Source organism: Taudactylus pleione, unplaced genomic scaffold (assembly GCF_031769625.1).
Source record: "Taudactylus pleione unplaced genomic scaffold, aTauple2 ptg000086l, whole genome shotgun sequence".
Classification (NCBI taxonomy): domain Eukaryota; kingdom Metazoa; phylum Chordata; class Amphibia; order Anura; family Myobatrachidae; genus Taudactylus; species Taudactylus pleione.
This window is the reverse complement of record NW_028284488.1, coordinates 30,377,439-30,404,997: the sequence shown is the minus strand read 5'-3', so window position 1 is coordinate 30,404,997 and position 27,559 is coordinate 30,377,439. Positions and strand designations below refer to the sequence as shown.

The window sequence follows — 27,559 nt, the reverse complement described above, 5'->3', positions numbered from 1 at the left end:
ACATGAATGCAAGGCACTTGCTGATTCATCCTGTACTTTGTTAGAGTTGCAAGAGGATATTTAGTCTACACTCTTTAGGAAAAGTGTCCAGGGAATAGTCTTTGTTTGCTGATTAGACTCTGGTCCAGCAACCAAATGCCATTACTCCTTGTGACTTTTGGGCAAGTTTATTTTTCAGGCCTGCTGTACATGTGAAAAGACCTGCTGTACAGGTGTTTGTTAGATAATACAGGTTGAGTCTCCCATATAGAAAATGCTTGGGACCAGAAGTATTTTGGATAACTGATTTTTCTATATTTATAGTTTCTACTTCAGGGTCCATAGGGTATCCACAGGATACCTTGGGGTATAGGTGATGACGTCAGGCATCGGGCACCATAGAGTTAAGTTTTCAGCCTCCCAGGATGCACTAGGGTCCCCCTCCTATACCCCGCCCCCGATCTAAGGCATCTCAGTTTCATGTGGTGCCTGGCCGGAGTCGGATGCACCTGCTAGAGGGGGGCTTAGAAGAGCCCCTGAAGTTTTCTTCATTGCAGCTGTGGCTGCACATCTGGAAGTACAGCATGGACAATCAGTACTGACGTCCATGCTGTCTTCCCTACACCCCCGCCGGTACCAGAACGCCGGTACCGATCCGGGGATGCTGGTAAGCATTAGCTGTGACCCCCAGATGTGTTGGACCATGGCCGGATCTAAGGGGGACAAAGGTAAGCAGCAGGGGTCCCGCGGTGGGACCCTGCTGAACATGGTCCAAAAGTCCCCAGGCAGGGGGCTCCCTGGGGACTGGCTGCAGCGTGGAGCCAGGTATTAACCTGCGCTTCCACTACCCCCCTGGGACAGCGGACCGCGGCAGAGCGGTAGCGCTGCTGCGTCCCAGGGGTTAAATGCATGCCAGGGGAGCGCGCCTTCCCTGTCTCACAGCCGGCGCCTCCCCCGCTGCACACAGCCCTCTCTGCACACGCCAACTGGCCCTGTGGCAGCGCTCCTCCCCCAGGCCAGCCTCCTCTATGCTCTTCGGTGGCCATCTTCAGAATGCATGGTGAACGCTGCTGGAAGCCTAAGATCGGAGGCATCGTGGTCTGGGTCCCCCCGCATACCTCTCCTCCGCTTGGTCAGGTCTGTGTATGCAGCGCTGTGTCCTACCAGACTCTGTGTCTGTGTAGTTGAGTATCAGCGCTGATAGTGCAGGATTTATTTTTCTGTGCATTGTATGTGACTGTGCTAGCGCTGCTGCCTGTACCTTTGATTTCTTACTGTCAGCCTTATTACTGTCCCTGTTCTTTCTGCTAAAGCCCTTGCGGTGCGGTGCTGCAGGGTGGTCTCTCGCTGTACTAACGAGTATTGTGAGAGGGGTCACATACTTCCCACCATCATGTCTGAGAGTGACCTTCCTCTCCAGCTTCAGTGTACTACGTGTAAAGTACCTATAGCGGAGGGGGAGGGTAGCGCGGAGGGGCTTTCCCGGCAGTGTTTTTTATTGGCGCGGCCAATTACGGTCACAGCACCGGTACAGGAGCCGCCCTGGGCTTGTTTCGCTAAGGCGCTTACAACCTTGGTGGGCCAGTTAGCTCCGCAGCCCGCGTTCTCACAGATGGCATTGTCCCAGCAATCAGTGGTGTCGTCACCCATGCAGGGTTTCCCGAGGCAATTGATGGTACCCCACAGTCTCCCTATTTCCCCTACCCCGTTCTCTCAGGAGCCTGCGTGGGTTAATTCCCTGACTAGTTCTGTACAGCACTTGTCGGATATGTTACAAGGGGTGTCTGTGTTGCGGCCACATAAGTGGCCGGTGGCGTCTGTCTGCTCCTTATGAGGATGACGAAGTGACGTCTGATGATGGGGAGATTCTGGATCTTTCCGACCAGGAACCTCTCCATACTAAGGAGGCGGACGCTAGGTCCAAGGTGTATATTCCTGGACTTATTCGGGCAGTCCGCACAGCTTTGGTGATTGAGGACGAAGATCCTCTGGTGTCCAAATCTAAATATGCTTTTTTTAAGGATATTAAGGGTGACGCCACAGTGTTTCCTCTTTCGGGTCAGTTGGTGGACCATTTAGAGGAGGCGTGGAAACAGCCTGGCAAACGATACCAGCCACAGAGGCGTTTGGCGGTGGCTTATCCGTTTACGGATAATTAGTGTTCCCTCTAGCTCCGGCGGGAGGCAGGGCGCCGGAGCTAGAGAGGGCAATCTTGTGCGCGCGCCTGAAAAGGGGGCGTGGTTATGAAAAGGGGGCGTGTCTATAAGACGCGTCCCCTTTTCGTCATACTTGGGGGCGTGCCCGGCGCTTACGGACATGCCGGGCAGCCCCCAAGCGCTGCAGAAAGGGAGAATAGATGCCGGGCGCATGCGCCCAGCGTCTATTCTCCGGCGGTGACCGGCGGTGACATGTTTGTCCACCCGCGGGACACTGCGTCCCGCGGGTGAGAACGGCTCCCGCAGGCTGTTAGGGCAGGGCGCTTTTTGCCCTCCTCCTGAAGGGTAGGGTGCTTTTTGCCCTCCAGAAGGAGGGCAGGGCGCCGCGCCCCGCTAAAACAGCCTAGCGGGAACGCTAGATAATTATTTTTCTAAGTGGGAATCCCCTCCACAGGTGGATTCTCATAAGACACGCCTAGTCCGTAGTGCCACATTACCTATGCCATCCATGTCTTCCCTTAAGGATGCTACGGACCGCAAGGTGGAGATCTGCCTAAAGTCAGTTTATTCCCTTGTGGGGGGGGGGCAGCTAGGCCGGCTATGGCCATTTGCTTGGTTGCCAGAGCTATGGAGCGCTGGGCTGTCACTTTGGAGGCGTCCTTCGATTCCGACTGTTCGGCTGAACAGTCGGAGTTGATCGGCAACCTCCGGGATTCGGCCACTTATATCAACGAAGCGGCCTTGTATAACAGGTTCCATGGCGTCTCGCATTTCTTCGGCAGCTGGAGCTGCTCGTCGCACCTTATGGTTGCGATCTTGGAAAGTGGACGCTGATTCCAAAAAGGGCTTGGAAGCGTTGCCTTTTAATGGAGAAGTTCTATTTGGTTCGGACAAAATTGTAGCTACACTGACGGCAGCCAAATCGGCATGTCTCCCGTCTGCTGCAGTTCCTTCAGGTTCAGGTACGTTGTCCTTTCGGCCTTATAGGGCCCAGAGTAGGCCTAAAGCACAATCCTTTCCTCGACAGGCTGGCCAAAAAAATTGGCCAAGCCCCGGAAGCAGGCCTGGAGTACCAGGCGTCCGGCCCCAAAGCCAGATGACAAGCCTGCGGCCTGACGGTCTGGGCCTCCCTTTGGGGGATCCCAAAGTGGGAGGCCGCCTGCTGCAGTTCGCCCGGTGTTGGTCAGTCACCACGACAGACACTTGGGTTCTCGAGGTGGTTTCTCACGGGTACGCCCTCTCCTTCCGGCACAGACCCCCGTCTTGATTCTTCACCACGGGTCTGCCATCAGACCGGAACAAAGCCGTGGAACTGCGGAAGGTTTTGCACACTATGCTCCAGGCTGGAGTTATAGTGCCTGTTCCATTCTCCCAGAGGGGCCAGGGTTTCTATTCCAATCTCTTTTTGGTGCAGAAACCCAATGGGTCGTATCGTCCGATACTCAACCTCAAAGCTCTCAACAAGTCTTTGCGGGTGCCGAAGTTTCGGATGGAGACCCTGCGGTCCATCATTCTGGCGCTGGAACCTGGGGACTACATGGTGTCGTTGGACATACAGGACGCTTACTTGCATGTCCCTATTCTTTTACGCCATCAACAGTTCCTCAGGTTTGCAATCCGCAGCGACCACTTTCAGTTCCGGGCGTTGCTTTTTGGCCTGGCGACAGCACCATGTGTTTTCACCAAGGTGATGGCGGTCATGGCGGCTTCCGCATGTTACCGTACTTGGACGACCTTCTCTTGGTGGCAGGATCTCCAGAGCTCCTTCTACGCCACTTGGACCTGACCATTGCGGTACTGCAACGGCACGGCTGGTTAATAAACTGGCAGAAGTCCACCCTGATCCCGTCTCAGCGGATTCTGCACCTCGGAGTCTTATTGGACTCCGGACAGCAAAGGATCTTTGTGACGGGGGAAAAAATCTCTGCCTTGCAGTTGAGGGTGCGCAGTTGTCTGCAGAGCCGCCGGGTGTCTCTGCATTCGGCGATGAGGTTACTGGGCTCCATGGTGTCGGTATTCGACATGGTGGAATATGCCCAGTTTCACTCCAGACCTCTGCAGCACCTGATCCTGTCCAAATGGAATGGGCTGCCTCAGTCTCTAAAATCCCAGACGATGGTGCTCACTCCAGAGGTTCGCCTGTCCTTAGCCTGGTGGTTGCAGACGACCCATCTCAACAAGGGTTGTCCGTTCTAGGTGGCGAATTGGGTCCTGTTGACAACGGACGCCAGTCTTCGGGGCTGGGGAGTAGTCTCGGGTCCACACTTGTTCCAGGGCAGGTGGACTCAGGCTGAAGCAAGGCTTCCAATAAACATTTTGGAGCTCCGCGCGGTGTTCAGTGCTCTACAGCAGGCACATCGGGTTCTCCAAGGTCACCCAGTGCAGGTCCAGTCGGACAACGCTACCACCGTGGCCTACATAAATTGGCAGGGAGGAACCCGAAGTCGGGTGGCTCTCGTAGAGGTGTCCCGAATCCTGGTATGGGCGGAGCGCAATCTCCCGGCTATATCTGCAGTATTCATCCCGGGAGTGCTGAACTGGGAGGCGGACTTTCTCAGTCGCCAGGACGTTCATCCAGGGGAATGGTCCCTGCACCCGGACGTTTTTCAACTGCTGGTGGACAGGAGGGGTCTTCCAGAGATCGACCTCATGGCGTCCCGGCACAACAACAAGTTGTTGTACGGGTCTCGCACAAGAGACGAAAAGGCGTCTCTGGTGGATGCTCTGTCCGTCCGGTGGACGTTCCGGTTCGCTTATCTGTTTCCTCCGTTTTCCCTTCTTCCGCGGGTAATCCGGAAATTCAAACAGGAAGGAGGGACGCTTCTGTTGATAAGCTCCCGCACGGCCCAGGCGGCACTGGTTCTCAGACCTTCAGGGTCTGTCCGTGGACAGTCCTCTGCCGTTGTCGCTACGACCGGACCTTCTGTCATAGGGTCCCTGTCTTAACCCGGACCTGACTCTGCTGTCTTTGACGGCGTGGCTGTTGAGACGGCCATGTTGAGGTCCAGGGGTTTTTCCAGCTCTGTAGTGCGAACCATGCTCAGAGCTCGGAAACCGTCTTCCGCTAGAATATATCATCCTGTGTGGCATACGTTTTTCCAGTGGTGTCGGCCGAGAGGTTATGCACCTAGGGAATTTCGCCTATCTAGAGTACTAGCCTTCCTACAAGCGGGACTGGACCATGGGCTTCACCTTGCTTCTTTGAAGGTGCAGGTTTCTGCCCTGTCTGCCTGGTTCCATCGTAGGATTGCTACAATCCCTGATGTGCGAGCCTTTATGCAAGGTGTTCTGCGAATTCAGCCGCCTTTTGTTCCACCTGTGGCGCCTTGGGATTTGGCTGTGGTCCTGAGGGCTCTCCAGGAACCGCCGTTTGAACCACTGGGCTCAGTGGATCTTAAATGGCTAACAGCTAAGACTGTTTTCCTTCCGGCCATCGCTTCGGCCAGACGTGTTTCTGATTGAGGGGCTCTCTTTTGTAGACCCCCTTTCTTGATTTTTCATGGGAACAGGGCAGTGCTGCGCACTCGTCCTGAATTTCTTCCCAAAGTTGTTTCCCGGTTTCATATTAACGAAGAAATCGTTGTGCCAGCTTTTAACTCACCTGGTCTTTCAGTGGGTGAGGCCATTTTGGATGTTGTGCGGGCCTTAAGGACTTATGTTGACCGCACTTCTTCATTTCGGAAGTCGGATGCCTTGTTTGTCCTTTTATGGCTTCTGTAAAAAGGGTTGGCCTGCTTCCAAACAAACTTTGGCAGCTTGGAGCTGTATGGCCATTTCAGAAGCTTATCTTCATGAAGGCCTGCCGGTTCCATCCTCTGTGAAGGCTCATTCCACTAGGTCTGTGGGTCCCTCGTGGGCAGCACGACGTGGTGCCTCTGCAGTCCAGATCTGCAAGGCTGCCACGGTGTCCTCTGTCCATACCTTTGTGAGGTATTATGCTTTTGACACCTTTGCCTCTCAGGATGCTTCCTTCGGGCGGCGGATTCTCCTTTCAGCACAAGAGCGTCCCCACCCTTGAAGGACACTGCTTTGGGACATCCCCAAGGTATCCTGTGGATACCCTATGGACCCTGAAGTAGAAAATATGAGATATGGTAAGAACTTACCCTTGTTATCTCTATTTCTACGAAGTCCATAGGGTTCCACAGGACTCCTGCCCTGTCGCACCTGTGCTGCAGATGTGCTTTACTCTGGTCACCGGTTTTTCCGTCTCCCTCTGGTGAGAATGTGATTCTTGTGTGTGTCCAGATCTTTTTTCTCTCTTCCTTCTCCTCCTCCGGCCTATGGCTTGGTACGTAACTGAGATGCCCTGGCTCGGGGGCGGGGTATAGGAGGGGGACCCTAGTGCATCCTGGGAGGCTGAAAACTTAACTCTATGGTGCCCGATGCCTGACATCATCACCTATACCCCAAGGTATCCTTTGGAACCCTATGGACTTCGTAGAAAAAGAGATAACAAGGGTAAGTTCTTACCATATCTCATATTATTTGTATACCATAATCTTGGGAAATGGGACCCAAATCTAAACACAGAATGCTTTCTTGTCATATACACACCCTGAAGGTAATTTTGTACATTATTTTTAATAATTTTGTGCATCAAACAGACTTTGTATACATACACAAAATTCACCTATGTGTCATGTACACACAGCCTGAAGATGTTATACAAATATTATAATTTTGTGCATTAAACAAGGTTTGTTTACATTGATCCATCAAAAAGTCATCTCAGTCACACTCAAAAAATTCCTTATTTTGGAATATTTGGATATGTGGGAACCTGTACTACAATTTTAATAATCCTTAGTCTACCCACACAAAAAGCCACTTAGGTAGATATTTCCTCTAGTTTTAATGAATTTTGTGAAAGTGTTTAAAATGCTTTTGTATATGAAATGAGCACACTTAATTGTCTCTGTGCTGTCAGACAGCTTGCATACTGTAGTACTGCACTAAGCAGAAATAACTGATGAAATATTCAGTAGGAGCTAATTTGTAACCAAGCTGTAGATTTAAAAACCATATCCTTTCTGGTTTAATGTTAAATGGCTACTTTGTTGTGTGGATGGCTGATAACATTTTAATATATGCAATTGGATAGAATTCTAACCCTTTTACACCATAGTCCCGGGTCTGACTCGGGATTTGGAATACGTTTCCAACCTGGATCAGACCCACTTTTACACTGTGGCGATGCCCGGGTCGGCACCATTCACACCGGAGTCGGGTCAGCACTGACCCGGCTCTCTGGTGTAGGTGACCAGCGCTTTTTACCCTCCCTCCCTCTCCGCGACCCCCTTACCGTACTCCATAGCAGTCAGGAGGCACGGAGGGCGGGTGGGGTGCGCTGCTTCGTTCTGGTCGGCCTGGCAGTGGACGCTTGCAGATTATTATTATTCTTCTTTATTTTTATGGTGCCACAAGGGTTCCGCAGCGCCTCACAAAGTACATTAACAAATGAGCAAACTCTTAAAATGGCGACTTACAGTACAAGACAATACAGAATAAGAACATAGTTTATAAACATTGCTGCAGCGATCATAACACTCAAAAAAGCAGCAGGGTGTAAGCTACCAAGTGTTAAGTTCCCCTGTGGAGAGTTTTGAGTAGATGATCGTATTAGTGAGGGAAGGAAAAGCACATAAGGGAAGAGGGCCCTGCTCGTGAGAGCTTTCATTCTATAGGGGGGGGGGGAGACAGACGGGTGACACAGATAGGGTAGACAGTGAGGAAGAAGAATGTAAGCAGCAGGTTAGGATGAGAGCCGGAAGGATTTGAAGTAGTGAGTCTTGAGCTGTCATCTCAAAGCACCATTGAAGCCGGTCAATGGGGCGGCATGCAGCGCGACCCGGGTCATCGTGACCTCGGTCGCGCCGTTTACACTGCAGGGTGACACAGGAATGATTCGTGCTCAACCCTGCAATCCAGTTGGGTCGGATCCCCTGGTCACTGGACCCAGGTTGATCTGTTTACACCGCCAAAAATTCCGGGTTGATGCGCGTTCACGTTTGATGCGTGTTCTTGATTAATGTGCTTTATTTCGAGCACCCTTTTCTTCATAATTAATTTTCAGTCTATAACCATGAGTTACCTACTGTTAAAAAAAAAGTGTCTCTTATAGGTGAGCAGAGAACTCTGGTCAGCATGGTTAAATGTTTGCATCGGAAATTGCTGTATTGTGTGTTATGTGGAGGTGGCACATGAAAATGGTGAACTGAGTAACCATGTCCCTCCACCACACTAGGCCATAAGATATCCTACTCTTCTTTAATGTTATGATATTGCTACATGTTGCAGAGTATACTGTCTTAATATTACGGAGTAAGAGGATATAATGTGCAGATACTTTATTGGAAAATTACTATAATATTTTTGATGGATGTTTTTTTTTATATGTAGTTACACCGTTATCAGTTTGAGTGTGCTTTACTCTATTCTGTAAAGGTGTTTTTATGCTTAAAGAATCTATAAAATAGTGTTTTGCTTTTTGAGAAGTTGACATTTACTAGAAATATATAAATTAAATTATTTGTAGTGGTTGTTATTGAGCTAAATCATGCATGACTAAACACACCTATTTTTCTATGGCAGTATCATGCCCTAGGGTTAGTGCAGCTTAATCGGATTTAATATTGATGGCTATTGTGCAAACTGTAATTAATTCAGAACACGGCAATGTTGAGAAAACAGTATCGTCCATTGATGCTCTGCCATTACCAGTGCCCCTGTAGCCAAGATATGCTGTGTAAAACATAGATGGCTCAGTGTTGAATCTCTACATTTGTGAACAGTAAATAATATGCTGTCATTTCACACTGACATTTCCAATGTTTAGGAATTCTCCATCATTACAAAGGAGTAATACCACATTTCCTTTTAGACTGCAATGACATTTTGTATTATTTGTACCATAACAAACAGTAGAGATGTGCGGTTCGGTTCTACAAAAATCCAAATCTACTTGGATTTCATAAATCCGGACAGTAGCGGTTTTAATTTCCAGAGGAGATCGGGATAAATTGCGGTTCTGATCTTCCAGCAGTACGAAATTCTGATTTGAAACTTGAATTTCAGAGTTTAGATTGCAAAAATTACATGATTTTAGCTGTTTTAAAAACTTTTCATTTATTTTATTTAAAAATTTTTGAAAACCAAAACATGGGGGTCAGCGCACATCTCTAATAAACAGATCGTTAACACCATGGAAAATGTGTGTCTGGAAATAGCTCCTATGTAATAATCCCCTTACATATGCATACTTTGACAATGTTTAATAAATCATTTAACACTCAACTATGGTGCCATGCTTGGATAATTGTAATGGTTTATGCCAGTGGTTTCCAAATTGGGTGCCATGAGTTGGTGTTCTAGGACCAAATCAAATTATTTATGGTCAATGTTTTAGGCAAACGCAGTGCTTGTGGCTTGCAATCATACAATATGTGGACAAACTTACGTGAAACTGCACTCTGCTCACTGGCAGACTGGGGTTTCTACAGATCCAGTCCCCAGGTGTAAAATCTTAGGCGACTGACTGGGATTTGTCGAGTCCTGGTCAAGGGTGCTGTGGTTCAAGAAAGTTTGCGAACCACTGGCTTATGCTTCTTTATGTAAAGCTTATTTTGAGTGTTTGTGGCATTACTGGTCATGCCTCTGTTTATGAATCAGCCAATTATCTTTGCATTTCTGCAAAAGCAATTAATTTATTTCAACAATACTCCAACTGACAATGTACAGTCGCTCATTTTAATCGTCTAGTGGACACGCGCCTTTATTAAGATACACAGACTTTTTCATAATCCACAAAGTTGAAACTTTGGAGTGAGATGAGCATAGTGATTGTCTTTACTTGCAGGTATGTGCATTGTAACACATGTTATGGATACATCTCCCATAATCGTATATAAAAAGTAAGTAATATGTTAAAATGAGTGAACTAGGAACATGAGGCTTAGGCTGGGTACACATTAAAACGATATTGGCATGAGTTACTTTACAGTGTTCTCCCCAGGCTGTTTTTTGCGGGTGCTCCACCCGGCAAGAATTCACCTACCACCCGGCACTTTGGGAGCCTGCAAGTGGGGACAGTATCTGGGAGCTGTATGAAAAGGACCAGATCTTACAGACTTTGCAGCTTTTTCATAATCCGACAACCGGGCCTCTTAATAAGAAGAGGAGAATTCATATATAAAATGTTATTCAAGTTTAAACCATTATAAGGTCTGGGTTTAAAACATTTTATTATTGCTAAGGCCCCTACCCGGCTACTTCTTGATGCCACCCTGCTGGAAATTTATTTTGGGGAGAACACTGCTTTATCGGCATTACATATTGTCTAATGTGTATGCACAATTGCGTGACCCTGCAGACGACATATGAGATCATTTGGTTGACTGTGCTGCACGGCCAATCAAACAATACTGTATTTGCAGCTGTGCATTTTAATGAAGGTCGGAAAGAGCTATCTTTCTGTCCATTATATTGTCAGTTAAATTGTGTGGTGTGTGTACCGCAAATCTGTGATCGCCCTGGCCTTAAGGCCCCATACATCAGCAATCTGAAAACCACAATTGAACAATTTGAAGATTTATTGCCCGATCTTAGGATTTCCCAATCGAGCAATCTGCGCCCATACATTACAGATCTTTTTCAGTGATTTGCAGATCGATTGCAGAAAACACAGATCGGACAATCTTGAAAGGCCCATCATTTTACTAGTAACGGTCTGCAAATCTGCTGATCACGGCCATACCCTAGCAATTTACAGCCCCAATCGATCTGTGAAATCCAACATGTTGGACAATCTGATTAAACAATTCCAATCACTTTTTGGTTGCAATCTGCTATCTGTGTAGCCCATACATTGCAGATTTTATACACAATCGATTGCAAATTGCACGATTGCTGCAATCCATCTCTGATATATGGGGGCCTTTACTTGGGAGGAGGAATCCCCTTTTTAATTGTTTCCTTTTTACCTGATGCTTTTACCTACTTACCATAGGTCTTAAAATGTAACTATGTATTCACATGAATAGGAAATAAATATACAATGCATTTATCATACAAAACAAACAGAATTGACTACAGAAGAGCAGAAAGTTGCATGTCACGAATGCGTGCAGCCACACTGCTTTTTCACATGCGATTAGACACGATTTAATTGCATTATTCCAAATTGCTTGTATAGACTGGCTAGATGATATTGTTTCCAGAGCAAAATCTACATTATAGAACAATTAATTAATTTAAGTGGTTTGTAATTATAAAATATAAATAGAATTTAAGAAACCTGCTATGAATAGCAAAAGAGAAAATTAGGTAAGACTAACATGGCTCATACTTTAGTTGAAAATATCAAAAGTGCTGATAAATGACTTGCAGTATCCTGTTAGGCTTAATGAGTTGCCTGTGTTTATACACACAAGAAACTGTATTTTAACTTTTGTACTAAAATCTATGTTTCAAAACCAGGAATGGAATTAAACCAAGGTCATTGAATGCAACATTTGAATGGTGTACATCTAAACTCCTTAATTACTGGATGTTTGGCTGCCAATTGCAGTTTTGCTGCAGTTAGTGTGTAGCTCTTTCAACACTCCAGTGACTTTTATTAAGTTTTTGGAATTTTGCAGTCCACAACAAACCTGAAACTAATTTAGATGTCATCTAGGGAATTGGTAAATACACAGTTACAGTTGAAGAATTATGTTGCAATTTGAACTTCTTTATATATAATGTGTGTGTGTGTGTGTGTGTGTGTGTGTGTGTGTGTGTATATAAAATTATATATATATAAAATTAGTGACGATGAATTGCGGCACTCACGGGTCTTGTAAGGTAAGAATCACGCTGGCAACTGTGTCACTCTTGTTTGACGTTTCAGTCAGAGACTTTAATCAAGGACACGGAGTGCCAGCCAATATATTTATATATACACACGCACATTTTTTTTCCACTTTGCACCAGAGCGAGCTTCAAATGATATATCATCATGCTTTCAATTGTCAGAATACACACCCAGCAGAGAGTTTGTAACCTGCAGTTTATGTATTGTGAAATGTCTGTATGAATGCCAATGAAATGTATCTATTGCCCATACAGGACTCTAGCCATGTAGATTTAATCAACTACAGAGTTGCAATCATAAACTGTAATAAATAGTGTGTGTTTAAAAAAGATAGATCACATTTCTGAACCTCCCTAGGCTTATCTACCCGAATAACAGCCCCTTTACAGAGTTAACCCGAAACTTGTGTTCTCTCTATACTCCATCAACCCTATGTCCCTAGACCAACATTGCTGCTGGGCCGGATTTTACAGCCCACTAAACATTTCTTCTCAATATAGTCTAGCTGGACATTGATGCAAAATGTGGCATTTAACCTTTTTGTATCAAATTTCTATTGCCCTGTAGATAAGTGTTTCTCAAGGACTGGATTTGAGAAGCACTGAACAGTGCATGTTTTCCAACTCTCATCACAAGTGAAATAATTGGAACCACAATACATGTTGGTAGCTGCTCAATCACTTCAGTAATATCACTCAGGTGCATGTAAGGGAGGGTTTATTCTATACTAGAAACAACAAAAAGTAATCCCCCAGCACTCAGAATGAAATCAGCAATAAGATTTGAATAACTACATGGTGGTAGATAATTCCGAGATCTCAGTTGCATATATTTGCAGAAATATGGCTAAGCCTCCAGGCCGTGTAACTGGTGCATGTGTGTGTTCCAATGAGCACACAATTCTGTGAATTAGTGGCAGCAGCGGTGGTGTAGAGCAGTGGCTGCGGTGCAGTGCAAAGGGGGCATCAGCGGGCGACAGAGGGCTAACTGGTAGTGTGCATGCACCTGAGAAAATAAAACCAATAAGTCACAGATGCACAAACGCAGCAGTGAGATCCATCTACGCATCTATGTTAAAAATTAGGAATACAGACTAGCACAATGGGAGAACACATAACAGAAGAGATTGGGGAAGACAGATTGGTGAAAATGGGTGGGAAGACAGTAGTATGGGTGGGAGGGGAAAGACATATTGGTGTGGATGAGGGCATGCAGACTAGCACAGTTGGGACCACAGACAGCTGTAGGGACTGGGGAAGTTATAGCAGCATGGATGCGAAGTCTGTGAATTAGCAACTCCACCATTTTGTGAGTGACAGCAATCTCACTCTGTCAGAGTGCTGAATCTGCAGTTAACCAAAAGGTGTCATAGCATACCATATCATTTTATGGTATTATGCAAGGAACACACCCATTAAGCCGTCAGCCTTAATGATCGTAATTTCATTGCTTTTTTGAGTTTGAGTGGCAGAAATTCAATAGGTTTTGTGAATTTTCAGATCATGTCTAAGCAGCCTTAATGGGACATGTGAAATCGTGAAACCTGTAATGATTTTTGGCTATGGAGATGTGATAGTTATATTTTTATATATATATATATATATATCATTTTTTTTACCATACATTACATACACAGGAAGAATCTGCACTCTCACCTTCACAAGTAAGCTCCTGTACAAGAGCCATCCTGGGCATCCTCTTGGTCTCGGGTTATGTCGCATTTAGTGGACTGTGCAGCAGCTCTGGTACTGCCTCCCACTATGGGGTTCCTGCAGCGGTTACATCCTACTATGTATATGCCCCCCATGCATCCTTTCTGGATGGATACCTGTGCACACTCAAATAAGAGTATGGTTCAACCATCTACCACTGCTCGCGGATTGACCAGTTACTTTTAGGCATAAGAGAGTATCCCATCAGGCGCAGCCTGGGGATTCTAACATTTGATCAGATGATGATACACATGGTTTCTCTTCTGAGTCTCTCTCGGCTGGGGAAGACCAACAATCCTCTGTGGATGTCCCTTCTCTGGTGAGAGTGGTTAGATCCATCCTTAGTATAGAGGAAGAGGAGGTTCCGCCTAGCTTTAAGACTCTTAAGGTGCATACACACACAACAAATTTTTGAACGATTATCATTAAACAGTATAGTTTAAAAAAAATCGTTCATGCGCGTTCACGTTTGCAGTTCAGTCAGACTTGTCAACTGAACGATTTTCATTAAGGGAATATGCAAAAATCGTTTGTAGTTCAAAAAAATCGTTCATTACACTTTAAAAAAATCTGACAGATAATCTGACAGTAAATCGTTCATAAAATCGTTGGTAACAAAATCGTTGTGTGTGTATGCAGCTTTAGTCTTTAGGCGTCAGAAAGTGGTAAAGGATTACTTTCCTCAGTGAGCAGCTAATGGGCCTCATGGTTGAAGCATGGAACATTCCTGATAGGCGTTTTCACGCTACAAGGAAGTTAAAATTTTTGTACCCATTTTCACCTTGTGAATGTATTAAGTGGGACGTCCCTCCAGCTGTAGATGCTCATGTGACTCAATTGATCAGGAGCTCTATATTACCTATTTCTACTTCAGGTTCCATAGGGGGTCCACAGGGTTGACCTTTGGGTATAGCTGGATCTGGATCCATGGGCACCACGCAGTTAAAGCTTTGCTGCTCGCAGGATGCACTGGGTCCATCCTCCTCTATACCCCGCCCAAGCCACATGTACCTCAGTTTTAGTTGGTGGCCGAAGTTGGGTCACCCTAGGGCAGGGCAGCCCCTAAGCTTTATTTTAGAGTTAATAATTTTTTTTTATTCACTCTTCAGAGCGGCAGCTTCAGACTGTCCATTGGCCGTCTAGGCTGCCGCTTCTACAACCCAGCTGGCGCTGCGACGCCAATACAGATCTGGGGATTGCGACGGGACCCCAGAGTTTGCACTAGCACCGGCTCTGGGCTCTCCCTTGACTGCCGCCGGACCGCCGGGGATAAGGTAAGCTGCGGGTCACTGCTTGCGGTGACCCGCGTGTACAGCCTTCTAAAGTGCAGTCTTCTGCCTCCAGTCTCTGGGGATAGACCGGAAGTGCTAGCTAAGTGGTGGTGGGATCCCCTTCTTCGGAGGCATACCCCATGAGACCACTAGACTAGCGTTTAACCCCTGACGTCCCGGGGGTTAAACGCTAGCCAGGGCAGAGAGCCTTCCCTGTTTAGCAACTCCTCCCCTCAGCTCAGCGCGCCTTTAGCCTTTGTTCTGGCACTGCTGAGCTGCTTCCTCCTGTGGCCACTCCTCCTCTGAGGTCTCCGGCAGTGCAGATCTCTCCTGGAAGTGTGCGGTCGATCCCCCTGTACCTATCCCCAACATAAGGTTAGTGCACACAGCGCTATAGCCCTCCCAGACACTGAAATCTGGGCGGTTGATTGTAGTGACAAAGTGCAGGGAGTTTAACTTTCTGCATTGTATGTGACTTTTGCTAGTGCTGACTGAATCTGCTATATTTCTACTTTACTGTCAATCTATACCTGTCCCTTTCCTTCTGCAGCCCTGGCAGGTGTGTATGGGAAGGGCTTTTCAAGGATCTCACTTATTCATGTATTTGTGAGGTCAGTCACATACTGTTGTGTGCTACACGGTGCCATATTTGTGGACTTGTGTGCTGCATACTTGTGGGTGCGGCGAGAGTTTCCCTGTTGTATTGCTATATATGTTTGGATATATACATATATATATATATATTGTTTAGCATGTCTGATGAGAAAGTTGAGCGCTCTGCGGCTCCCAATCTGCTCACTTGCAGGCGCTGCAGTGGGGAGTCTGGAGGATTTATCACAGGATGGTGTGTGTGTAAGATGTCGTCAGTTATCTGGTCCCTCTAATTCCCCAACTTCGGGACAGGATCCCCCTTGGGTGGTATTTTCCCAGGTGCTGGCTTCCATCGCCGACCGTCTAGCGGTTCCGACTACCCTCCCCCATCGGGGGTTACCACAACTCGCCATCCCACCTTCCCCGAGTGTACCGTAATTATTGCAGCCTCCCCCTGGGCCTCAGACAGTTCATCCATATGCGTGGTCCCCTTTGTATGTTCAGTCTCCTCCGATGACGCAGCAGTCCGTCATCCCCTTCCAAGGTCTCCCGCAAGCTAACCCATCGTGGGTAGATGTGTTCTCCAATTCTTTCCAGAGTTTGGCGGCCTCGTCTTTGGCTTTTCAAACAATGTTGTGTAGTGACAAGCCTCACAAGGCGTCAAAACGCACTGTTCCGTCATCCCAGTCTGCGCATTTCTCAGACTCAGATGCGTCCTCTGATGAGGGCGAATTACATGAGGATTCAGATTCCCCTGCTCTGGAAGTGGAGACTAAGTCTACCATTAATGAACCGGCATTGGTGCAGGCGGTGCGGTCCATTCTGGATATAGAGGATGATGCTCTGGCCCCTAAGTCCAAATATCCCAATTTTAAACAGGCAAAAGTGACGTCTGCTCTTTTTCCTTTATCTGACCAACTAACTGATCATATGGCGGAGGCCTGGTAGTCACCTAGTAAGAAGTTCCAACCGCAGAAATGTTTAAGCAGTAGTTATCCGTTTCCTGCTAGTCATTGCAAAAAATGGGAAACACCGCTGGCGGTGGATTCTCACGTCACCCACCTTATCAAGAGTGCTACCTTACCAATGCCGTCCATTTCATCCCTAAAGGACAGGAAAGTGGAGACTTGTTTGAAGTCCATTTATTCTCTCTCGGGGCGATGCCCGTCCATGGCCATCTCTTGGGTGGCTAAAGCCATTGAGAGCTTTGCCAATGTACTGGAGGATACGCTTCCTGAGGAAGCTCCGGAAGTTCAGAGAGCTTTGATCGCACAGATGAGGGATGCTGCTTCCTATATTGGGGAGGCGTCTTTAAATGCCAGTCTTCTCACTTCTAGAGTGTCTGTGGCAGCGGTCTCTCCTCGCAGGTGTTTGTGGCTTCGTTCTTGGAGAGCGGATGCGGATTCCAAGAAAGGCCTAGAGGCCTTACCCTTTAATGGGGAAATTTTGTTCGGTCCTGACCTGGACAAAATTGTTGATACCTTGGCAAAGTCTAAGTCTGTATTTTTACCATCAGCTGCTGCATCTTCTAAGGCTCGGACATCAGCCTTTCGGTCCTTTCGGACTCAGGGTAAGTCCAAGGGTAAATCCTTCCCGAGACAGTTGTCAACCAAGACTGCCCCTAAACCAAAGAAGCAGTTCTGGAGCACTAGACACCCTGCTTCCAAGCCCGAAGATGGGCCTTTAGCCTGATGGCACGGACCTCTCTCTGGGGGATCCCAGAGTGGGGGGCCAACTTCTTCAATTCGCCCAATGCTGGTGCAATACCACCACGGATGCTTGGGTAGAAGTGGTCTCTCAGGGGTATGCCCTGTCCTTCCGGTACAGACCCCATCAACAGTTCTTCTGCACGAGCCTTTCCCAAGACAAGACCAAGGCATTGTTGATCCAGGAAGCCATAGACTCCTTGCTGAAAGCAGGGGTTGTTGTACCCGTTCCGCCATCTCAACGCAGGATGGGTTACTACTCTATTTCTGGTTCCAAAACCCAATGGGTCTCATCGGCCCATTCTCAACCTGAAATCGTTGAACAGGTTCCTCAGAGTGCCTACTTTCAGGATGGAAACTTTGCGTTCCATCATTCTGGCTATGGAACCGGGGCATTATATGGTCTCCCTGGATATCCAGGATGCCTACCTCCATGTTCCTATAGCCCCTTCACACCAGCAGTATCTGAGGTTTGCTATACAACATCTTCACTTCCAGTTTCAGGCTCTACCCTTTGGTCTTTCCACGGCTCCGGGGGTGTTCACCAAAGTGATGGCTGTCATGGCTGCCCATCTGCGCAGCCAGGGAATACGGCTTCTACCGTATCTGGACGACCTCCTATTGCTGGCCGGCTCTCTGGAGGTGCTTTTGCAACATCTACACCTGACGATCTTCAAGCGCACGGGTGGCTGATAAACTGGAAGAAGTCCTCTCATTCCATCACAGAGGATGGTTCTTTTGGGAGCCCTTCTAGACTCCCGTCAGCAACTGATCTTCCTTACTCTGGAAAAGGTGGACTCCCTGCAACTGCGAGTGAGCAGTTGTCTAAAGAGTTCCCAGGTGTCAATTTACTTTCATTCCAGGCCCCTGCAGGGGCTGATTTTATCCAAATGGAACGGGTTACCACACCGAATCAGGACTCTGATGCTTGTGTTGTCTCTGGAGGTGCGTCTGTCGATGACCTGGTGGCTTCAGACACCTCATCTCACCAAGGGTCGCCCCTTTTGGATCCCGGACTGGATCCTGCTCACAACGAGTGCCAGTCTCCGGGGTTGGGAGGCGGTGTCCGGTCCCCTTTCACTTCAGAGACATTGGACAGTGGAATAGGCAGTTCTTCCCATCAATATTCTGGATCTTCGGGCCGTGTACAGGGCCTTCCAGTTGTCCGGTCACGCTCTTCACGGAAGGGCAGTGCAAGGTCAGTCCGACAACGTCACCACAGTGGCGTACATCAAATGTCAAGGAGGGACTCGCAGTCGAGCAGCAATGTCGGAGGTGTCGCACATCCTGTCTTGGACGGAGTGAAACCTTCCAGCCATCTCTCCAGTCTTCATTCCAGGAGTCCTCAATTGGGAGGCGGATTTCCTCGTCGTCACGACGTGCATCCCGTGGAATGGTCGCTTCGTCCAGAGGTATTTCAACTGCTCGTGGACCTCATGGCCTCATGTCACAATCGAAAATTGCCTGTGTATGGGTCCAGGACAAGAGACGCCGGCGCAAGCCTGGTGGACGTGCTGTCAGTGAAATGGACATTTCAACTGGCGTTTCTCTTCCCTCCGATAGTCCTCCGTTTGAACCTCTGGAGTCGGTGGAAATCAAGTGGATGACACTTAAGACTGTTTTTCTCCTGGCAATTGCTTCGGCTAGAAGAGTGTCAGAAATAGGTGCACTTTCCTGCCGTTTTCCTTTTCTGATTTTTCACCAGGACAGGGCAGTGCTTCGCACCTGTCCGGGTTTTTTTCCTAAGGTAGTCTCAAAGTTTCACATTAATCAGGAAATTGTTGTGCCGGAATTTCAGTCACCTGATCTCTTGGCTGGTGAGGCTTCCTTAGATGTTGTCCGTGCTCTCAATAGTTTTTGGACCGGACTAGTTGCATTCGGAAGTCTGATTCTTTGTTCGTTCTCTTTGGTTTTCACTAGAGGGGTTGGCCTGCCAACAAGCAAACTTTGGCCCGTTGGCTTAGTTTAGTTATTTGTGAGGCTTATTCACAGGAGGATTTACCTGTTCCAGCCTCTGTTAAGGCTCATTCCGCTAGATTTGTGGGTCCCTCATGGGCTGCTGGCCGTGGCGCCTCAGCTGTGTAAGGCGTCCACCTGGTCTTCCATACAGACTTTTTTTATACGGTTCTATAAGTTTGACACCTTTGCCTCTCAGGATGCATCCTTCGGGCGACGGATTCTCCTTTCAGCGCAGGAGCATCCCCACCCTTAGTTGTACAGCTTTGGGACATCCCCAAGGTCAACCCTGTGGACCCCCTATGGAACGTGAAGTAGAAAACAAGTCATTTGGTAAGAACTTACCTTTGTTATCTCTGTTTCTTTGAGCTCCATAGGATCCACAGGGCGCCTGTCCTGACGCACCTGGCTTCATATGGGCTATGTGGCTGGTCACCGGTTTTCCGTCTACCTTTCTGTGAGTATGGTTCTTATGTGTTCCAGTTTTCCTTCTCTCTGATTGTTCCTCCTCCGGCCGTGGCTACTTACCAACTGAGGTGCCTGTGGCTGGGACGGGGTATAGAGGAGGATGGACCCAGTGCATCCTGGGAGCAGCAAAGCTTTAACTGCCTGGTACCCGTGAATCCAGATCCAGCTTATGGATTCCTAATTTAAACTTCTATGCAATCCTGTCTATACCTTCTAAAATCCTGCCTATACCTTCTAAAATTGTCGCTATTTAGCGTAGTGAGTTGCACAGTAAATAAATGCGTTCAGACTTTGAATGTGCTTCCAAAGCACAAAAAGTTATTATTCAAAATAAAAACAGATGGTTACACGCTGTGATCTAAAGACAATTAGCGCAAATAAATCGTACAGACCCAAGGTACAGCTGTTATATACGCACTTGCTCTGGGCTCAGATACCGGCATCAGCATTAGAAACCTACAATAGACAAGTTTGACATGATTCCATTGGTACTTCTTACAAGTGCTTCTGTTACAGGATAGTTCATAGGTCAATTCGAATGGACACAAACAGCCTCTAACAATCCTTTGTGTCCTTTTTCCCGCTGCATGCTAATCTAAGCTGCTAACATTACAGAGTACATTTTAATGTTTTAACTCTCTATAGTCCATAGTTTGCAGACGCATGTTGCGATCTTCTCACCGATGATACCGTAAATCTGTGGAGACACAGTGGATCAGTACAACACCAAACACTGCTTACCATGTACTAAACCTTAGATATCAAATAACCTTTATTACACAACATTAATAATTACTGCATAAACCTTGGATATTACACTTTAATGCTAGGGAACCTTTTATGTAAGTGTGCAGTGTGTAAGTATTGGGGAATTGGGAAACGACGCTAGTTAGCGTTGTGCGACTATGTATTTTGTCGAGTACACCATGGTACGTGTTTTGCAGGGATAATAATTTTATATGTTTTTAGTTACTGTCTGTATCTATGTGGTGAGGACCTTTAACTTTCTATTGCGTGGGAATCGTACGAGGCTAAATAATAGCATCGCCGTATGTATTTATAATGGCGAGTTTCACTAAAATGGCGCTGGGCGGCCAGTCGCAAAATGGCGTCTCATTGCCATTCACAAAATGGCGTCGCCCCGATCTAATTTTAAACCGATCCTGTCTCAGCCAATTATCTGGCTTCGACAAGCTATACACCAAGGTCAACCCTGTGGGATCCTATGGACCTCGTAGAAACAGATAAGAAAGGTAAGTTCTTACCATATCTCTTGTTTTCATCTGCATGCTCACTCAAGGATGTTAGATAGGAAACTTGAAACATGTTTGAAATCAGTTTTCTCATTGTCTGGCGCTATTACCCGGCCGGTTATGGCTGTAGCCTGGGTAGCGAGGAGATGGAGGAATGGGCAAAATCTCTGGAAGACAGTATGCCACAGGCTATGAAAGAACAACTGTCCTATCTCTCCCAAATGCAAGAAGCGGCTGCTTATGTGGGAGAAGCAGTTACTGACGCAGGACTTCTGGCTTCTAGAGTATCAGCAACTTTGGTTGTGGCTCGCAGAACCCTTTGGTTAAGGTCCTGGAAGGCAGATACGGGATGTAAGAGAACCCTTCAATCTCTGCCTTTTACTGGAAAAATGTTGTTTGGTCCAGAATTGGATAACATAGTGGCTACCTTGGCAGCAGCAAAATCTGCTGGATTGCCATCTGAGACTACCTCTAAATATAGGCAGTCTTCGTTTCGGACCTTTCACCTGCAATTAAGGGCAAAGGGACAGTCCTTTTCCAGACAAGATAATTCCCGCAGGAAGGCCAGACCGCAGACCAAGAGATCATGGTTGGCCAGACAATAAGCCATCTACCTGATAGGGCAGGCCTCCATCTGAGGACTCTCAGGGTGGGAGGCCAACTTCTCCAATTTTCCTACGCCTGGCATCCGACAACAATGGATGCTTGGGTTTCGAGAATGGTCCCAAGGATATGCCCTCATGTTTCAGAGGCATCCCCCTCAGAAGTTTTTTTTTTTTCTGTACAACTCCTCCATCAGACTCTGTCAAAGCCCTGGCCCTTCAAGAGGCTATTTGTGCCCTGCTGGTTTCAGGGGTAATAATTTCCGTTCCTCTGGCCCAACAGGGAAGGGGTTATTATTCAAATTTATTTTTGATTCAGAAGCCAAATTGGGTCTCATCGTCCTATTTTGAATATGAATAGTTCCATATAGAAACCCACATGGGTCAATTATGCTGGCAATGGAGTCTGGAGATTTCATGGTTTCCCTGGACATACAGGATGCGTATCTGCATGTGCCTATTGCACCAAGGGTTTCTGAGGTTTGCTGTTCATCAGCAACATTACCATTTCAGGCTCTGCCCTTTGGTCTGTACACAGCTCCTCTGGTGTTTACCAAGATAATGGCAGTCATAATGGCTCATCTCAGACGACAAGGAGTCGGGATACTGCCATACTTGGATGACTTCCTGATATTGGCACAGTCTCCAGAGATGTTAGGACATCTCCAGCTGTCCATTGCCTGTCTACAATACCACGGCTGGATAATTATTTGGAAAAAGTCTTCTCTTTCTCCTTTGGGTAGAACGCCATCTTCCAGCAATCTCTGCAAAATTCATCCCAGGAGTCCTCAACTGGGAAGCGGATATATCCTAAATCGTCAGAACATACAATCCGGAGAATGGGCTCTCCATCCAGAAGTCTTTCAGCTCCTGGTGGACAAGTGGGACTAGTGGACATAGACCTCCATAGCATCACGTCCCTGCCTACATCCGCACCTAACTCGTCTGGCTTTGACGGCTTGGCTCTTGAGTCTTCTGTCTTAAAAGCCAAGGGTTTTTCTACTTCTGTGATTCAGATGATGCTCAGGGCAAGAAAGCCTTCCTCTGACCGCATCTATTACAGGCTTTGGCATTCCTTTTTTCAATGGTGTTCCCACAGAGAGTATGACCCTAAAGTTTTTAGGGTCTCCCGAGTTTTTACTTTTCTCCAGGCTGGACTAGACTTCGGTCTTCGCCTGGTTACCTTGAGAGTTCAGGTTTCTGAATTGTCAGTTTGGTTCTGTCAGAATTGCTCCTCTGCCGGATGTTAGAACATTTTTGCAAGGTGTTCTCCTATTGCAACCTCCGTTTGTTCCTCCGGTGGCACCGTGGGATTTATCCTTGGTTCTCAGGGCACTGCAGACTGCTCCCTTTGAGCCCTTGGACACAGTAGACCTCAAATGGTTGACAGCAAAGACACTTTTTCTCCTCGGCTCGCAGAGTTTCTGATTTGGCAGCAATTTCATGTCACTCCCCATATTTGATTTTTCATCAGAATAGAGCTGTCCTCCGTACACGGGATAACACCTTCCAAAGGTGGTATCCCGTTTTCATATGAATAAAGAAATTGTAATCCTGGACTTTGTCTTCAGACCTTTCTACAGGTGAAGCTTCCCTGGATGTGGTTCGAGCCCTTCGTATCTACGTGGATCTTACCAGCTCCTTTAGGAAATCAGATGTGCTTTTTGTGTTATATGGTTTTCACAAGCGAGGCTGGCCAGCTAACAAGCAGACTCTGGCTCGCTAGCTGCTTATGACTATTTCTCAGGCTGATCTCCCTGTCTCTAACTTGGTGACGGCACATTCGACTCGGGACCATCGTGGGTGTTTAGACATGGCGTCTCTGCGGAACATTTGTGCAAGGCGGCCACTTGGTCTTCTGCCACACTTTCATCAAATTTCTTGCATTGATACTTTTGCCTCCCAGGATGCCTCCTTTGAGTGGCGGATTCTCCTCTCAGCTCAGGAGCGTCCCAACCCTTAAGGGAACTGCTTTAGGACTTCCCCAACGTGGTTTATATGCACCCTGAAGAAGAAAACAAGAGTTATGGTACACTTACCCTTTGTTAACTCTTTCTTTGATGTCCGCAGGACGCCAACCCTGACGCACCTGCCCTCAGTTGCGATCTGTTCCTTCTTGTCACTGATTCCCTCATCTTTGTGAGAGTGTTTCAAGTGTAATTTGTATTTCCTTCTCCTGCCATTTAGGATAGTTTACAAACTGAATGCCTGTGGCTGGGGGTGGGGTATATATGATGGAGGACCTGTGCAGTCTGGGAGCTAAAGCTTTGACTGTTTGCTACCTAGATCCCTCCAACCCCCCCTCCCCTCCCCTCCCCTCCCCTCCCAAGGTGGTTCCTGTTGACCCTATGGACCTCAAAGAAAGAGTTAACAATGGTAAGTCTACCATAACTCTTGGTTTTTTTTTTTTTTTTTTTTAGATATGTCGTTCCGATGGGTCGGAATCGGTAAAAATATTGTGTAGTGTAGGGGCCATAAGGGTTTTGTGAGAACAGAAAGATGGCTATGCTTTACTTAAAGGCAGATCTTCAGGAGTTATAAGAGAATCAAATAGGGTTACTCTTTTTGAAGCATTTCAACTGGGTGATAATACATGCCAATTTACAAACCTGTTTAAAGTTATAATGCCTGCATGGTTAAAATGCTCCAAGTAGCATTACAACCGTTTCGGGAGACTGGTGCAGGCATTGTCGTCACTGTCAACATAATGACTACATGCTGAGCCAATACACGTTGGGCCTGTTAGTATCTGCAAGGAGCTAATATTAACAACTTACTCTAGGAAGCTGATTCACCTATCTATTGCAAGCATTTTGTGTAAATAATTTTCATAACTGATGTTCATAAAAAAGTCATATGTTAAGGGGTATATTTACTAAAGTTTTGACATTTTTTTTAATAGCAACGGGTATGTTGCCCATAGCAACCAATCGGATTCTGCTTCACATTCAACTAGCACCTTCTAGAAGATAATAGCTAGAATCTGATTGGTTGCTATGGGCAACATCTCCACTTTAAAAAACAAAACTAATTTTAGTAAACTCTTCCTATTGACAATTTTCCGTTAGACCCCCCCCCACCCCAAGTTTCACAGCAGTTTCTTACAAAAACCATAATTGAGAGAGAAACTTGCTCTTAAATCTTTACCTTCTCATTAAAGGATCATTCAGATCTACCTACTTGTTAATGCTGTTTTGAGCTGCAATTTTACAGTTGAAAACCAGCCTTAAAATATGATGAAATATCTATTTGTCACACATTAATGTGCAGGCATCTAGTTCTTTCAATGGTATTGATCAAAGCCAAATTCATGGGAAATCTATATGTGCTTGTTGAACACAAATGATATCATTATTTATTTTTTTTCTGTTGCGAGTACCGACCTGGATCTCGCCCCTAGGGGTACAGTGAGAAAATAAATCTAGACAAGTGGAAAGTTGGAAACTGAGACAGTGGAGGGGAGCAAGGTTCTACCACACGAGTAATGTAAAGCTCTGATAATATTGGTGCAAGGTAACTGTGATGTCAGATACTGCGCTATATAAAATATTCACACATTCCAATTGTTTGCATTCTATTGCCATTTCTCTATATGGTCTATATTGTTTAAGCATGTATCAACAAATCAGTTAATGTTTTTGTAAATACTTTTGGAAATAATGTAGCTTGTTCTTAAAACCAAATAATAGGTATAATGATTGAGTGTCACTAAGAAGCTTTAGTACTTGCAAGATAAATATCTTTTGATGATAACAATAGTTAAGGTTACTGGTAAAGGTGCCTATCCATTAACAGACATAGCCCAATTACAATGTCATAATCATGCTGTAGTTTCTGTCGTTTCTATGTCTGTGATGTGTCTACACTGAACATCCAGACGTTCAGTGTAGGGACAGCCAACATCCCCGTGCATGCTGAACCTGACGTGATCGTCAGGATGACCAGAATGTACGGGCGATGATAGATGTCGGAAACGACCAGCACCTAAATGTGCCCGATACATGCGCGATTTGCAAGCTGTTGCATGATAACGACATCGTTACCGTGCAATTGCCTGCAAATTTCAAAGCTGAGCAGTTGCTGAATTTTGAACTTGACTTTCAGTTCCGTTTTCAGAATGGAGGGGGTAGGCAACAGTTACGGTTAAGGAGTTTCAGTCGATCTTTACAAAAAATGTGAACGTTAACCAATGCCAGAGAACTGTCTTTTATTCATAACCAGCATTTATTATTATCATGTTAAATGACCAAGAATGCAGTGCATTTCGAGTATTCAAAGGCTTTATTTGTACTCATCCCACTCAGAAATGTTGTGGATAATGTACCATTGGTAGGAAAAATATTGAGGACACTGCAGGCTTGAGAAATACATTTATTTTGTGGCTCAAATTCTACATGGTTTTTAGTCAAGGTTGATGTTGCTTGCTAGAGTTACCAACCATATCGCTTTATCATTCTGTTTACATTTAATATTTTCGGCAAAAGCTTTAGATTTGTTTTTATTTATATTATTTCAAGCAATTCTTCTAATGTACAGTGCATACCTGACCTATCCAAGGTTTTGAACATGCTTACTAAAAATTTTTTAATACTTCGTACAAAAGCCTCTGTTGGTAATGACAGCTTCAAGACGCCTCCTATATGGAGAAACTAGTCGCATACATTGCTCAGGTGTGATTTTGGCCCATTCTTCCACACACAGTTTTCACATCTTGAAGGTTCCGTGGGCCTCTTCTATGAACTCTGATCTTTAGTTCTTTCCATAGATTTTCAATTGGATTCAAGTAAGGTGATTAGCTGGCCAATTCTAGCTGCTTTATTTTCTTTCTTTGAAACCAATTGAGAGTGTCCTTGGCTGGGATCATTGTCTTGCTGAAATGTCCACCCTCGTTTCATCTTCAGCATTCTGGTAGATGGCAGCAGATTTTTATCAAGAATGTCTTGGTACATTTTTCCATTCATCCTTCCTTCAACCACATGAAGTATGCCAGTACCGTATGCTGAAAAACAGCCCCACACCATGATGTTCCCACCTCCAAACTTCACTGTTGGTTTGGTGTATTTGGGGTGATGTGCAGTGCCATTTCTCCTCCAAACGTGGTGTGTATAATGGTATCCAAAGAGTTCAATTTTGGTCTCATCTGACCAGACTATATTCTCCCAGTATTTCACAGTCTTGTCCAAATGTTGTGCAACTTTAAACTAGCTTCAACATGCTTTTTCTTCAGCAATGGAGTCTTACATGGTGAGCGTGCATACAGGCCATGGCGGGTGAGTGCATTACTTATTGTTTTCTTTTGAAACAATTGTACCTACTAATTCCAGGTCTTTCTTAAGCTCTCCACAAGTGGTCCTCGACCCTTGGACAACTCTTCTGATAATTCTTTTCACTTCTCTGTCAGAAATCTTGCGAGGACCACCTGTTCCTGGCCGGTTGATGGTGAAATTATGTACTTTCCACTTCCGGATTATAGTCCCAACAGTGCTCACTGGAACATTCAGAAGTTTAGAAATGCCATCAGTATGTTTTGCATCAATAAGGTTGCGAAGTTTTTGAGAGAGCTCTTTGCTTTTACCCATCATGAGATGTTTCTTGTGTGACACCTTGGTAATGAGACGCCTTTTTATAGGCCATCAGATTGAACCAGTTTATATTAATTTGCAATGACATGGGGCAGGACTGCTTTCTAATTACTGATAGATTTCAGCTGGTGTCTTGGCTTTCCATGCTTTTTTTGCACCTCCCTTTCTTCATATGTTCAATACTTTTTCCCTGTGTCATTTCACATTATTACACATAACTTAATTTCTCTTTCATCCACTAGGGGACACTGGAGGTGCTTACGCTGGGGTATAGAGGCGTGGATAGCTGGAGCCGGCACTTTAAATAATTTAGAAGTGTGAAACTCCTCCCCCTCTATGCCCCACCAGCCCTCAGTTTAGAAAATGTGCCTACTGAGCTGGTCACAACCTGCTGTGCTCCAGCAACACATTTATTTTATTTATTTAGTTT

General features: G+C 46.1%; 1 protein-coding gene across 1 annotated transcript in view; it reads left to right on the top strand.

Moving 5' to 3' along the window:
• Positions 1-27,559, top strand: part of GNAI1 (G protein subunit alpha i1) — a 124,306-nt gene that overhangs the window by 20,901 nt on the left and 75,846 nt on the right. The gene's annotated exons all lie outside the window — the stretch shown is intronic.